The 16181-nt window shown below is 27.9% G+C and overlaps 1 protein-coding gene across 1 annotated transcript in view; it reads left to right on the top strand.

The window, feature by feature from the left end:
• Positions 1 to 16181, top strand: part of LOC111686961 (netrin receptor DCC) — a 258387-nt gene that overhangs the window by 225846 nt on the left and 16360 nt on the right. The window lies entirely within an intron of this gene.

The following is a 16181-nucleotide window of genomic DNA, read 5'->3' on the forward strand; positions in this document are numbered from 1 at the left end:
AAAATGTACCCCACAAATACTCCAGTGGCGGCGCTATAGGGGTTCAAAGTAGGGCACTTTCGACATTAACTGCATGCCATTTTTTTGTTCCCCATCAGATTTCAAAGATTTTTATATTTTTGGAATGCGAATTTTAACAAAATGAATTAGTTTTGGAAACATTTAAAACTAATTGTATAAATGTATAAAAATTTTCATAAACATTTTAGTTTCAGAAATTCAAGCAATATGTTATACATATGTAATAAAATCATTGTCATTAAAAAAAAGTACAAAAGGTCAAACAAAATCCCGCAATTCCCAAAAAATGCAGCAAAATCCAAAAAATTTACTTTTTTACACTATTGACCACAGGATCCACATTTTTCTCAGAGCTCAGAAAATATTTCGGGAATTTGAAACAAACTGCTTTGTATTTTCTGATCCCAGCTTTGGAATTTTTGAACATGACGAACAAATTTGGAATTTGAACGGACGTTCAATATTGTAATACAAAAATATTGTCTGTGACCTTAAGGGAAAGCTAAAAAATATTATATGTTCTAAAAAAAGGGTGTGAAGAGAGTGAAGTCATCTTTTCACAAAAAAAAAAAACAAGTAAGATTGTTATATTCGGCTATGCCGAATCTTATATACCCACCATCAAACCTTGTTTGACTCGAATGAAACTTACTTATGTCGAATTTCATCTACATACTCGTATTTTTAGGCCAGTTATAAGCGTTAAAGTAATTTTCTGAAGGAAACCTTATATAAGGGGGTTATGGGTCGATTCTAATTAAATTTGGTGTACAGAATTTGGTTCGTATTAAATTTATTTGTGTCGAATTTCATTGCTACACTCGTATTTTTAAGCCATTAATGAGCGTTGCAGTCATTTGCAGAAGGGGACCTTATATGGGGGGTAGGGTCAATCATAAACCGATCCTCAAAAAATTTTAAGATCTATATACTAGTATCTAGTATTTTTAAGTCAGTAATGAGCGTTAAAGTCGTTTTCTGAAGGGACCTTATATGGGGGGTAGGGCCAATTATGGACCGATCCTCATAAAATTTTGCATAGTGATTTTGGATCATAAGAAACTTACTTATATCGAATTTCATCGCTAAATTTGTATTTTTAATCAAGTTATGGCAGCTAAAGCTGCTTTTCGAGGGCCACTTATATGGGGGGCTATCCGAAAACGTGAACCGATATTGCCCATTTTCAATACCAAACAAACCTTACCAATAGGAAATATTTATGTAAAATTTCCTTCTAGCTCTTTCCATTCGGACTATATCGTGCTTTCAACAGACAATGACAGACAGACGAACAGACATGGCCAGATGGTCTTAGAATTTAATGAGGACCCAGAACATATATACTTTTGTGGGTCTATGACCAATATTTATTTTAGTAGTGAAACTCGTAAAACAAATTCGAGCTCATTCGGTCCAAAATTACGCCTTCTTTGGTATGTACCAAGGTATACCAACATTTTAAAATTTTCCAATATAGATGTTTTCCCTTGCACCTCCAAACTTCAGAGTCGTTTCGACATGTGTTAACGCCTAATCTTTTATATGACCTTGTTTCAAATTTTATTTCATATAAATTTTTATTCATATACTTAGTCAAAATAATCTATACTTATCACATATTTATATTCCAGACAGACATATTTAAAATTTTGTTTAGTTATATTAATTGTTCTTTTATCACAACCTAAATTTTGTGTGATAAACAACAGTTTTATCATATAATCATTTAGTTTACTATTAATATGTTTTTTTATTTTTCATATTAAATGTTATTTAATCTGATGCCAATAAATAAAAGTTTATTAACTTGTCTTCATTCATATTCATTATGAAAGATGGTCATTGCCAGCACAAACATTTAATCGTTTCGAAAAGGATTCAACGTTAACAACATGAAATAAATATATATATAATTTTTTTTCCAACTCATCAAATCGTCATCAACTACTGATTAAGAATTTCTTTCCATCATAGTTACCAAAAACAAAAACGCACAATAATAGCTACTAGAAACCAACTAAAACCGAGTGTTTGCTTTTGTTTTTATTATGACAAATTCGTCCATCATCAACGTCATTATTGTTAATATGATTATCATACTAAAAACTATCACTAAGTAAAAATAAAGTTTTTCTCTTTCCTCCTCACTCTTTCTCTTCAACTTTAGCATCAACGATTAATATCAATTAATGTTAAATACTAATCGACATGTGTCAGTGATGACTGTTTATTTCCAATTTTCTCTTGTATTTTGTTTCCTTTTGTTTAGGGAAAAAACACTCTACACAATATAAACAAATAAGTAATATTTTATAGGAAGTGCGTGTGTATGTCAAACAATAAAAATATGTTTATTTTTTCTGTTTTTTTGGTTCCAATTTATTGTTTATTAAGTAGTTACAGTGGAAGTGGGACTAGAAAACTAATCTAGCAACTATTTATATGTGGGTGTAAGTAAGACCGATTTTACAAATACATTATATGAAGGACAGACGAGTGTTATATTTGAAAAACTAAATGTATTTCAGGATTTTCAATCGCTTTTATGGAACTTTGATCCATTCCAAAAAAGTATTTTTCTCGTGTTCACTAAATTAATAAGCATCGATTGGGGGATACTTTAATGTACATTGTATGAACATATACTAGTAAGTACATATCCAATACTTAAACCCAAAACGTACATATAATGTTATTCTAGAGCGAAAAAGAAGCCGAACAGTTTTCCTCTGTAATATATAGGTTTTGTTTTCAATACTTCATGTAAAAAGGAATCAGTGTCTTATTTAAGTCCTTCTCAAGAATTTAGAATTTAGGTTTTACAGTCCAGTCACAAAATGGCTGTTTTTCTAATAAATTGACCACTGTCCACACCACTCACCCGCCTATTCCCTCCATTACTATCTCCAAACTTTTTTGAAAAAAACTGGCAAGAAATTATTATAGCCATCAACAGCTTCATCGCATTTATACTTCAGCATCATCATCTTTATCTTAAGACAGAATTATGCTGCTGCTAATTGGGTGGGAGCTGTTTTCTTTTCATCCACACCAAACATTCATTCATTCAGTCATTTGTTCAGTCGTTCATTTCATTCATATTTGATTGCTTAATCATTTTCATTTGATAAAGTTTTTTACGTTGTTGCTGTTGTTTGTTTATATTTTGTTTCGAACTTTGTTGCTCTTTCTGATTAATGCTGTCGTTGTTGTTTCTGTTGTTTTTTTTTTTTTTTTTGCTAAGAAAATGATTAAATAGAATTTTATGTAAAAGTTTGTTTTTTTCCTTTGTACCGCTTTCTTCTTCTCAAATTAGAAAAGTGTTAAAAAGATTTATGAATAGTTATGGCCAGGATTAAAAGTGGTATATTAAGTGAAGTAATTAATTATAACCAAAATGATAGACATTAATTTTTCAAAGGATTAGTTTTACTTTTCTTGAGGAATTAATGTTAACAGGACACATAAATAGAATTGATATGAAAGCATAAACATAATAAATAAATTGTGTATTTATTTAGGAGATGAAAAGGGTGTGGATTTAAAAGAAGAATGTATTTTGTTTTTTATTTTAATTTTTATTAAAAGAAGAATATACATAGAAACCATTAGGGAGTAATAATCAATTAAAAAGTTTTGAAAATTCCTTTTTGATCGATTCAAAAATCAGAATATTGACTTCTGCAATAACTACACTGAAAATAATCCATGCTCAACTTTACGAAAAAAAAATTCGTAACATCTATTTTCGTAATATTTACAAAAATTTCGTGTATAATACGAAATGTTATTTAATAAAACCCTTTTCTATTTTTACGAAAGTACAAAAACCTTTCGTAATATTTTATCTTAAATTTTAGCGAAATTAAACATAATGATATTAACTATATTATGATTATATAAAACTACAACATTTTTATAAAATTTAAGAAAAAGTATAATATTATTCACGAATTATTTTCATTAAAAAAATTTAAAATTCGTGTGGAGAATAATTTTGAACTAAAATTAGAAAATTTATTTTAAAATGAACAAAAATGTTTAAATAAATTAATATTTCGTAAATTTTACCATATTTATTCAAAATTCCCTTTTTTCAATTTATGTAAATTAATTTTTTGAAGAATATTTTGCATTATACTGAAATATTTCTTACAATTTCGTATATATTATGAAAGAATTTCGTGGTGCGAAACAACGAACGATTCGTACAATTTACGACATTTTTCGTATATATTAGGCATGGGTTTTTTTCAGTGTATAAAATGTTCTTCTACTCTAATCTTGTAAACTTCTTCTCTAAGTTTTTTATTAGTATTTAGCTATGTCCGTCCGTCTGTCTGTTTGTCCATGTGGGCAAGCTACAGGTCGCAATTTTCAATATAATTTGATGAAATATAGCACATACTCTTGTGGACACTTGGCCCAAGGACGAATGCTATTGAAAATAGTAGAAATCGGTCCATTATTTCCCCCCCCCGAATAGGGCGTTTGGGCTTATAATTATGTACATTATTTCGTCTAGCCGATTACAACCGTACCCAATGAATAGGGCTTTTGGGCTCATAATTATGTTAAATATTATCAAAAATCGACAAAACTTAGTCTTATAGAAGCTTAAGCGAATATAGAAGTTAAAACGACACCGATTGTTATCGACCGAGCCTCATTTAACGCTTGCCTCCATACAAACTTCCCTCCAGAAAATGACTTGAAGGTCAAAATTTATTTATAAACACTAATAAAACTGTTAAATTCTACATAAATAACTTTAGGATAGGCGCATATTTTCCCCTGAACTCCATTTGAGTTTTAGCTTTTACAAGCCACTTTTAAAGTACAATTTAACCTTTTTTGCCTGAAGCTCCTGGCAACACCGAAAGCATATATAAAGGAAGCTCAAAAGAATTTTAGGGATAGTTTGAAAAATTTTAGAGATGAGCACGTGCATTTTTTTTTTTGTATTTGAGAAGAAATAATTAAAAAAAAATTAAAATTATTGATTAGTTAAAACTAAATTAAAAGAATTTAATTTAGTTGAAAAATCACAAGTTTTAAACAACCTCATGACGATTTCACGATGCAGGGATCAGTTCTAGTTTCAATGCATTCACTGCAATTAAGATGACCCTTAACAATGCCTTTCTTTGGTACTTCCTGAGCAGTACAACTTAAATTCATGGCACGATTTAACAAACATTATGTTTAGTTGCAAAACTTTATTCAAAAATTTTTGAAGGAAATTACATTTTCATTCAACTATAAATCAATTTAATTTTCTCTATTTTTCGTAACTGTTTTTAAGAAAATTAAATATATTTAATTATTTTTTTGGTCTGTTGTTTGAAGTTTTGTAATAAAAATCATTTGACCATCTCCAAGATTTCAATGGTTAAAACCAATAAAATTATACATTAACTTTCTGTCTGTTGCTACAAAAACAAATTTAAATAAGTAACAAATAACTTTGTTTTTTTTACAAACCATAAAGAAATCCACTCAAAATTTTAACTACAGATATAATACGTGGAAAAATACAATGTTTTTAACTTGAAAGAACTACTATACATACATATATCCATAAAATGTTTTGCTGTATCCGCTAGCAAAAGAGTCATTAAAAAACATTTCAAACTTGTATCCGCAGGAAGTTAAAATGTTTATTTAATTTCCACTTTAATCATTAACAAAACATTAAATGGTTTTTATTCATACTTATTTTCGACTGTATCTGTCTCTGTTTGAGAGTTTGTGTTTGGTAAGATTATAACAGGCTTATTTTAATAATTTTCAAGGTTCTTTTGTTGTTGGTTAAAAAAATGCCCTAAGAGAACTCAAGAAAAGAAATAAAAACTAAAAGTTATTTTTGAAAATTGTCTACTTACAAAGAACTTTGTATGACTAAAAAGCCACGATTTGTTTACTATGAAATCCTAATTAATTTTTGTTACAATGCTTTTAATAATATAAAATCAACTAAGCAGATCTTATTATTAGAAAATTGTCTGTTCGGTTGTTTGTTTATTTCTGGAAAAGAAAGAATAAAGAAAGTAGAACTTATTCTACAGGTAGTTTAAAAAATCTATTTATATTAAATATTCCTTTTTAAGTTTTATTTTCCTTGTGGTAAAAAAAAATCTTAAATTATTTTCCATATAAATTTAAGTGAATAAATTGTAGCATTCCTTGTTATAGTCTTAAACATATAAAAATTACATACTTTAAATAGTTATGTGCCACACTTGGCCTTAATATGAAGATTAAAAAACTAATTAAGCTTTTTAAAACGAATATCAAAAGTTCATAACATAAAAAGTGTTTTAGTTTTAATAGTTTATGGTTTTAATACTTTAATATTAAAAAATTAGAAAAATATTTCGACATTTTTTTAATACTTTATTTATTTCTATTTCTGTGAATATAAAAACTAAATTAGTTTTTCTAGGTTTATTGCATACTACTTTTAAAAAGACTTAAGCAAATAGTTTCATGCAAAAATATCAAAATAAAAAATTCTAACATACTTTTAGGCTGACATTAGAAAATGTAATACATTGCATAATTTTGTTATGCAAGCTAAACATAATGAAAAATTTCATATATACAGGTACTCAGAAAAACTAAATATAATGTGGAATTAAGTTATTAAGTTAGAAAGTTGTTATTTAAAATATGACGTTAAAAATAAAATGTTATTTTTTAATATTAAACTGCTTGCGTTTTTTTGTTAACAATATTAAGACTGGCAATAATTTTGGCTATTAACATAAATTTCATTCAACAAAATACTATTAAAACTTTGATTCTACTTACAAATCTAAATTTTATTAAATAAAAATCAAAGACCAATATTTTTTTATATCTTTGGATAACTAAGAAATTCTATGCTAATGAAATGTTACAAATTACTATTAATAATTCCTTAAATATGCATTCATTATCAAAAAGGGAAAGACTATACAAATATTGTTTATACACTGCTTAGTTTCTTCATTAAATTCAGTGGCACAGGCATACACTTGATACTAGTTTAAAGGCAAATTATAATTTGCTAAATTTTATTTCAATCCTTGAAATTGGTGTTCATTTTATAAGAAAACGTAAGTAAAGTTTTTAAGCGATAGACCCATACCTGCTCACTGTCCCTTAGAAAATATCTTTAAAGATCACATAAAAACAAAAACCTAAAAATTGTCCATTAAATACGGGTTATTGTCATTATGAAGCCTAGTCCCATATTCCATTCAGAAAAATACCCTTGGAGCTCTATAATCCGACCTTTATATAAAGACCCTTTCAGAAAATTTATTCACTTTTTACATCTAATATAACAACGAAATTCCTCACAAACAAATATCGTAGAAGGGGGACTACAAACAACTTTTTTTGATGCGTTCTCGAATTATAACCAGAATTCATATTGTCAATTTTGATAATTGTTCGTATACTTAGATATGTTGGTTATTGTGCTATCTATTTCAATCACTCTATGATATCTTAATGTTCATATTTTTCAACTTTTCCTCACTGATCAAAAACGGCCCTGTGAGGCAGTTTCGTCGTTCTACGTCACAAGGATTCTATTTGGCGCTTGTGTCCCAAAATGTGATAATGTCATAAAATCGAATAGGTGCTCGGTTTTCTAGTTATTTGAACTTGGCAGATGTGCCCATATGGCAGATGTGCCCCTATGGCGCATGATCCCCCATTTATAAATCCTTAAGGCTAGCTAGTTCTTGAACCGATTTCAAATTAATTATACTCTAGATTGCACTGAAATATTTATCATAATGTTATACAAGGAAAAAAAACTTGAGATATCCAAACGATTTACATAAACTTTTCAAACAATATCTCGAGACTCAAGTGTATCTCTTTCAATGTTTAACGTGTTAAACGCAAATAAAGGCAAACAAAATACGAATTCAACTCAATAGTATAATTATTTAGCGCACTGGATAAAGAGGAGGGAAAATATAACGCGTTTTTATGTAAATTAACAAAGAAAAACTACTGAAAAGAAAAGCACATAAAATGAAATCAACTTTAAGCACGTTATGCGTTTGAGGTGATAGTTTGGGGGCAAAATTAAATACATTTTTATAACATTTGTGACCAAATTCCTTATTTAAAGACTTTTTGATTATGTTTATTATTGTTCGTTTCATTTCTGTGCAATTTCAATTCCTGTGACTGTGTGTAACTATCAGCCATGTTTCTGTCATGCCTTTAACTTTAATTTGTACATGATAACAACACAATCGTTTCGTGTAAATTACACAAACGTTAGTTGTACGATTTTTTTTATAGCCAGTTATTACTGTTTAGTGTCAAAGGTAATTAAGTGATACAGAAAACCGCAAACAAATTGCTAAAAAAAATATAAGCAATAATAAAGTCATTGACTGACAGGGAGAGTGATAGTGCGATATATGCCACAGACTAGGAGTGTCTTTAATTGTTCCTATAATTTTGGGTAAATATAAATAATACTTAATACTTAAAAAAATCTACGTAAGGTTGTAAGTGTATAAAATTTATATTTTTATTTAAAGAAATGCTCTTAGTTAGCTCTATATCATATTTCATCATAAGCTTTTGTGAAAATTAATTTTCTTAATAAATTATTAGTGGTTGTGTGCATTTTACCATACAATCTCAATGACCCCAGGCTGATGAATATTTCCTTTCAAGTGGAATAGAGATGGCCTCTTGGTTGTTAGATGTCATGATATACTGTCATGTTGTCATTTTATGGTGTTTACTTGACTTGTATTGCACTCTGTTCATTTACTATTATAAGTTGCAAAAGTTAAAGTAGCTCGTACAACCAGCAAGAAATCAAGAAAAAATAAATAATAAGTGAAAAGAAATGCGTTTAAGCGTTAACGAATTAAAGGTGGCCAACGTTGGTTGGTGTTGGATAAATGTTAAGCCTAATTTAAGGAATGACTTAAAAAGAAATGTATAAGCATATCTGTGACTTTTGACAAAGCCCCTTAGAAGAAGGAGAGGGGGAAATTGTCGATTATGAATACATTTTGAAGAACTAAAGGCATTTATATTTTTTAATGGCCACCTTTAAAGTTCCCAACAAAAACTTACATTGGAGAGTAGTTGAACATTCATAAAATCACCTTTAACTACTTATTTATTGGTATTTTAACTTAGTAACACGTCAGACAAGCACTTACTTACTCGCCTACAAATAGGTAGTTAAATAAGTACTTACCACGCTGTGCTGTAGTAATATATCTGGCAAAACAGTAGTTATAGAGTTGTCATTAAGTACAAAACATAATCAAGTTATTGCAAGCTTTTTTTTAATCCTCTCATTATTACGGTCACTATGCAGCTCATTCTTGTTGAAGTGAATTGTTTATATTGAAATGAACTTTTTTCCCACATTTAATCAGTATTTTTCTTCGTTTTATTATTTCTTTTACTTTTTTCTATATTTTATATACATATTTTTCAGTTAATGTCACACAGCATAAACATTTCATTAAACATTATTATATATTTTTTATAATTTCTTACCTACAGTTTTCTTTAATTGAGAAAGAGCTTTGGTTTATGCTCTTATTTTGTACACAAATTTATGGCTGAAAGCTTTAATATTTGTATGTATGGGTTAATGTCAGTCTTTAAATATTCAGTTAAGTAATATATTAATTATTAGGGTTAGATTTAGTGACACAAATAAAATTGTGTAGGTAATATTTTATAAACAAATTGCAGATTGATATTTTAAATAATAATTAAAATGCCTACTATGTGTGGTGAAAACGTGAAAAAGCTTAGGATTAAATAAGAACCTAAAGTAAAATCAAATATTCTTAGCTTTTAATTAATTAATTAACTTTTAGTTAGTTATAAAATCTTTGCTATTCCATTAATCTACATCTGTTTGGAAACAAATCTATTTTTTTAGAAATGTATTTATAATGAAGTGTGAAGAGTACTTTAAAAAATTAACCCCCATATTCATAAATGCATAATAAAGTTATTGATGATTTTTAAACATAAATTAATTATTAATATCTTTATAAATACGGGGTAAAACTTTAGACCTTAACTTAATATGAACGACAAGTTTCCACGTGCGTCAAAGTAGCAGTAGACTCAGATTCGTAGTGAGCAGAGCAAATTGTAAACAACCCAGCAAAAACTTACATTAAAAAGTAATGATTTAAAAATTTCAAAAATCAGCTTGCTGCTACTTACTTATTATCAGCTACATATCCTAACCAAGAAGTTTAGTAATGTTATTAGCTTACATTTACGTCTACATTACCTACAATACTCATTACCAGAACTTTAAAATATTTTACCGGCCGTTTTCACATAAAATACTGTGCAATGCAGTAAAGTGTGCAAATATAACGGGAAAATTAAAAATAAAGAACTTACGTATCTGATTATATGTAAGTCATTATAGGACTACTTAAGATTCATTAAAAAGTAAGTGGTTATGTAAATACAAGCCATTACCGAGCTTTTGCTGGGAAGTTATTGAATTCCTAGTTTAAAATAGTCTATCATTTTACGATAAATATATTGATCGTGTTTCGCTCTATTGAAGCACTTATGATCGGTATACATTTTTTTCTTACTCTCCACAGTCTATCTAATAAGTATACCTGTATCCTGTGTGTGTATGTATTAATGCCAGTGTGTAAGTAATGATGGGATCAAATTGTAAACTGATTGTGGCACATGGTATTTCCAGAAAATATTCCAACAATTTTACTGCCATTTTGAATTTTGTTCATTCTTTCTTACTCTACAATTCACCTGAAACTGGCGTCATTTAAAACAACAAAAAAATAGACGAAAACAAGAGGTAAAATAACTATTTTCGTTGTTGTTGGTAGGCCAGTCATTGCATTGCATGAATGCATTTTCTCAAAACGATTATCACCGACATTCCTTCTGTGGATGGATATTTTTTTTCCATTCCATTTTCTACATTTTATTTTCATTATTTTATGTTTGTTTTTTTTTTCTGTTTGCATTTTATGGGCAGGTGAATGGAAAATGCTTTTTGTTTGTTGGAAAAATTAAGAGATTGCCTGAAAATTGTTTTAAAAAAATGTAGAAATTACTAAAAAAAAGTGGGCATAAAAAACTGCTAATGTTGGCTGCAACCAATTTTCTTCTGTAGTTTTTGTTTTGTTAAATTAATGTAGAAAAATAATTATTAAAATTACTGCATAAACGAATAGGTTTTGCTGTTATTTAAAATTATTTCTTTGAGTAACATCGGAGTAAATGTAATAGGGAATAATGCTTTTCTAGCACTAGTTAACTTTTTGTTTCTTAAGGGATATAAGTAGTATTTATATTTAGCATTTATTTGCATAATTTAAAATTAATAATAATTTAAAAACGCCAGAGGTGTTTTTATTAAGCTAAACTGTCAAAATCATATGTGGTACAATGTTGTTATTTCTGATTTTTTCTATTTGTTTTTATTTTTTGTAAACATGTAATAAACATGTCCGCACAACACGATGTGACAATTGTTAACACAATACGAGAGTGTAAAGGATTTTCTTTTATGGTTTTACAACATTTTCCTTTTTTTTACATATTTTGCTAAAAATCTCTCAATATTGAGTGGCGTATAACAAGCTTGAATACAAATTTTTCGACATAAAAATATATTTTGATTGATGTTTATGACATTTTTATTTTGTATAAACTAACATACAACTTAACACCACCACATTGTGACACATCGTCATCATCATGATCCCACCATCAGAACATCATAATTCTTGTTGTTGTCGCCGTTGGCACCATTATGCCTCATCCTTAATTTTTCATCATCAGAAAATAAAATTTCAGATTAATGTATGTGTGTATTTTTTTTTCAATATTTTTATGAAAATATTTTGTTAATTATCATTAACAATGTGTAGGAGTAATGGCATCAGGAAGATGTTATGAAAAACATGTAAAATTTTTATCATTAAGAATTTTGTTAAACAAGTTATTGACTAATTACACTGGTCTACTCTGAAATATTTTTGTGTTTTAACTATCTTTCATAATTACTAAAATGCACTTATTTTTGTAATAATGTCAAAGTTTATTTTATGTATTTTAAATGTGAATTGGAGTTTAGTGACTAATTATTATAATTCGTAAATATATTTGTTTTGAAGAAACTTCTTCAAATTTCAAAATTTTGATGATTGAAGATTAAGTCCTTTCGAATGCATGTGTTACATTAAAAAAAATTAACCTAGTGTTATTAAATAAAATATTGTATTAAGCGACATTACTATCTCACATTTCGTCATATTCAGAGATATGATCTTTTTCTTATTTTAACGTTTTTTTTTTTCTTAAATTGTTCGATATCCATATTTGACCATTAGTGCTTCATATGAATTATATATTAATATATTATAACCAGGGAAACCAAAATATGCAAATGCATGTTTTTTGTGGTGCGTCGTATGGACTCCAAGATAATATATTTACACATTTCAGATTAATTTAAGAATTTTGGCATCAATTTGTTAGAGCATATTTTTGCATATTTTGCCCATAAGAACATAATTTAGCATGATATGACGTTTTTAGCATATTTAGAGCACATTTTCTAGTTTTTAGAGCATATTTTACTCTCTTAGTACTTATTTTGATGTTTTTCGCTTGAGTTTTTCATATTTGAATATTTTTTCCAAAACTATATCTTATTTCTGTTTTATTAAAAAATAATTTTATTTATTTAATTTCTGTGCGTGATTGCAGTAGCATAAGCTGAGGAAGTAAACAGGCTGCCAAAAGTGACCCCCAAGATCTTTGGGTGGTTTACATTCGGTATTTGTGTTCCATTGATTAGGATGCCTAAATTCAAATTTACCTCCTTCGTCCAGGTGGTGAAAAATGTTGTTGAAGATCCATTAATTAGTTTCTTAAATGGTAACATTAAACTTTTTAATATAGACTTTAGTAGAAAACTTTTTACTGTAGCACAACAAAATGTGTTTTGCTAAACAACAAGTACATATGCCAAATTTTTAAGCTGATTTGTGCAACTAATGTCATATACTAACACATGATGCCGTTTTACACTAAAAACAAGGCAACAAAAATTCTCGAAAAGACTGCAGCAATTTTTAGTGAAATAAAAACATAAAATTTTTTAAATAACTAAAGCTGACATCATTACCAAAACAAAACAAGTAAGAATGTATAGTCGGCCAAGGCCGACCATATGATAACCTACACTAGTAATGTTAAAAATATATCTTTTATATCTTTTTAATTTAATTAAGAAAGATATGTCGACAGAATAAAGAGATTTTCTAAAAATTTTAACCTGAAGGGTGCGCATAAATTTTACATGGACACACAGACGGACAGATCGCCTTAGAAATTGATTCTGTTTAAAAATGTAAGACCAAAATTTTTGCGTGTTACAAACATCAGCACAAACGTATAACACCCTCCTTACTATAGTGGTGTAAGGTATATAAAGTACATTAGAAAATTTAAAAGCAAAGATAACATCCAACTAATAGCACAATTAGATTGTAACTCAATTCAAGTGTAAAATTTTCTAGAAATTTTCAAAAGAAAAACTCATATCAATTAAAACTTTTTAATCTTTTAATAACGTAGCCTTTTTGTAAAGAATTATAATCATTAGTAGCAAAAAATATTTGTTGCTATTGAAATATATACATTTATCTAAACCTATCTCTTAATCATCACCCAACATTATCTCTATTGTTGGCTTGTTATTGATATTTTAATTTTGGCATTACTTTAACTGTTGGTTTAACTCGTTTTCAAATACGAGTATAAATACTGTCAGTACGTTCAAAAATAAATTAAAAGTTTTTAATCCTTCAAAATTCGTCTCATCATGGATGAATTGAAAGCAGCGGCGGTGCCCTTAAGACATTTAGAGAATTCCAAACTCAAACTTCCGCTAAACAACAATAATCGTAAACACTAGTTAAAGCTTTGTTTAATATACATATTTTTGTTTTCCTTTTTTTTACATTTTACTTTGCTGTTGGTTTTGGCATTATTTTGTGCAATTTTTGTTGATTTTTGTTAAGTCATAAATTTAAAATTATTGTCGTTGAGTTGTTCCTTTTTGCTGCTACTATTATTGTTTTCAATTTCTTTTTTAACATCAACAGCTGTCAAAAAGTTTAATATTTTCCTCTACTAGGGGTAATAAAAATTTTGGAAACATTTTAATAAAAATCTAAAACCATTTTGTTGTAGAAAGTTTGTATTTATATTTTTTAACGAAAAATTGCAATAGTAGGAGTATACAGCAAAATTGTATTTATAATTATCATGCTGTTGCACAATTTAACCCATATAGTTTACCATCGGTGCACAATTTCATTTAGCCCTCATACAAAAGGTTCTTAAAATACTATTTAAAATTTACGAACTACCAACGATTTTTGGAGTAAACACATTCAAGTCCGTTTTGAAAACTAAAAGAATAATAGCTAAAACAATGATGATCTGCGATCACTATGGTGTCCCATCAAAAATCGATTGTTTGTCTGAAAATATAAAAGTCTATTTATTTTGGAATCCAGAAGAGATAGAACCAAAAAAACGACAATTTGTGATCAATTTCATTTTTTTTTTTTTTTTTTTTGTGAAACATAAAAATCTATTTATTTCGGAAACAAGAAGAAATAGAGCAAAAACAACAAAAATCTGTGATCACTTTAATTTCTCATCAAAAATCGATTTTTTTGGGTGAAAACATAAAAGTCCATTTATTTTGGAAACTAGAAGAGATAGAGCTAAAAACAACGATAATCTGTGATCACTTTTATTTCCTACCAAAACCCTTTTTTTTGGGTGAAAACATAAAAGTCCATTTATTTTGGAAATTAGAAGAGATAGAGCCAAAACAACAAAAATCTGTGATCACTTCAATTTCTCTTCAAAAATCAATTTTTCATTTATTTTGGAGATTAGAAGAGATAGAGCCAAAGCAATAAAAATCTGTGATTACTTTTATTTTTTTGGATAAGAATATAAAAGTCCATTTATTTTGGAAACTAGAAGAGATAGAGCCAAAACAACCATAATATGTGATCACTTTTATTTCCCATCAAATATCAGTTTTTTGGCTGAAAACATAAAAGTCCATTAATTTTGGAAATTAGAAGAGATAGAGCCAAAACAACGATAATCTGTGATCACTTTTATTTCCAATCGAATATCAATTTTTTGGGTGAAAATGTAAAAATTCATGTATTTCTTAAACCAGAAGAGATAGACCCAAACCATCGATAGTTTGTGATCACTTTTATTTCCCACCAAAAACCTTTTTTTGGATAAAAATATAGAAGTCAATTTTTTTTCGAAACTAGAAGAGCCAAAACAACAAAAATGTGGAATCACTTTATTTCCATTAAAAATCCAAATCTAAACGGTATCTCCTTTTGGCTCAGCATTTGAATGTCCCTAATGTATATGAATCCCTGTACATATTTGTTACTTTAACTCTCGATATCAATACATTTGTTTGTATTTACCAAGACTACGTTCAGTCATTAATTCCTAACCATTTGTGTTATTCGTGTTGTTGTTTTGTTTTCTTATATTAATGTCTTCCTTTTATTTGTTGTTGTTAGTTCTTGTTCCTATTTGTTTTTTTCTCTTCTACAAGTGTTACAAATTAATGAAATATAAACAAAATGAAGTGTTCAACTCAATAGAAAAAGTATTGGGAAAGAATGAAAAAAGTCCTAAAAGTTTCCTGGATACATACTACGCCTAATTCCTGTAAATGTAAATAAAATTCATAAAATTTTATTTCTTCTTATTGTGTATTGTTATGGGAATTTTTTTCATGACAACAGTAGAATCTACAAAAATGAGAAATTGGAAAAATAATAGTACTCTGTCTGTTATAGAAAAAAATATGAACATTTTCCTGTTCTTTAAATCAGTTTCTACTGTTGTATTTTATTGTATTGGAAAGTATTCGTTATTACGATTTACAAATGTTGATATTAATTTTTGTTATTCTCTGACAAATATGTACTATGTTTCCCCCTCGTATAAGCAAATATTACATACTTTTGTACATTTTCACTAGTATTTTTCTTTAGTCATTTGTATTTTTATGTTGAATTTGACCAAAATAT

This window comes from Lucilia cuprina, chromosome 4 (assembly GCF_022045245.1).
Source record: "Lucilia cuprina isolate Lc7/37 chromosome 4, ASM2204524v1, whole genome shotgun sequence".
NCBI lineage: Eukaryota > Metazoa > Arthropoda > Insecta > Diptera > Calliphoridae > Lucilia > Lucilia cuprina.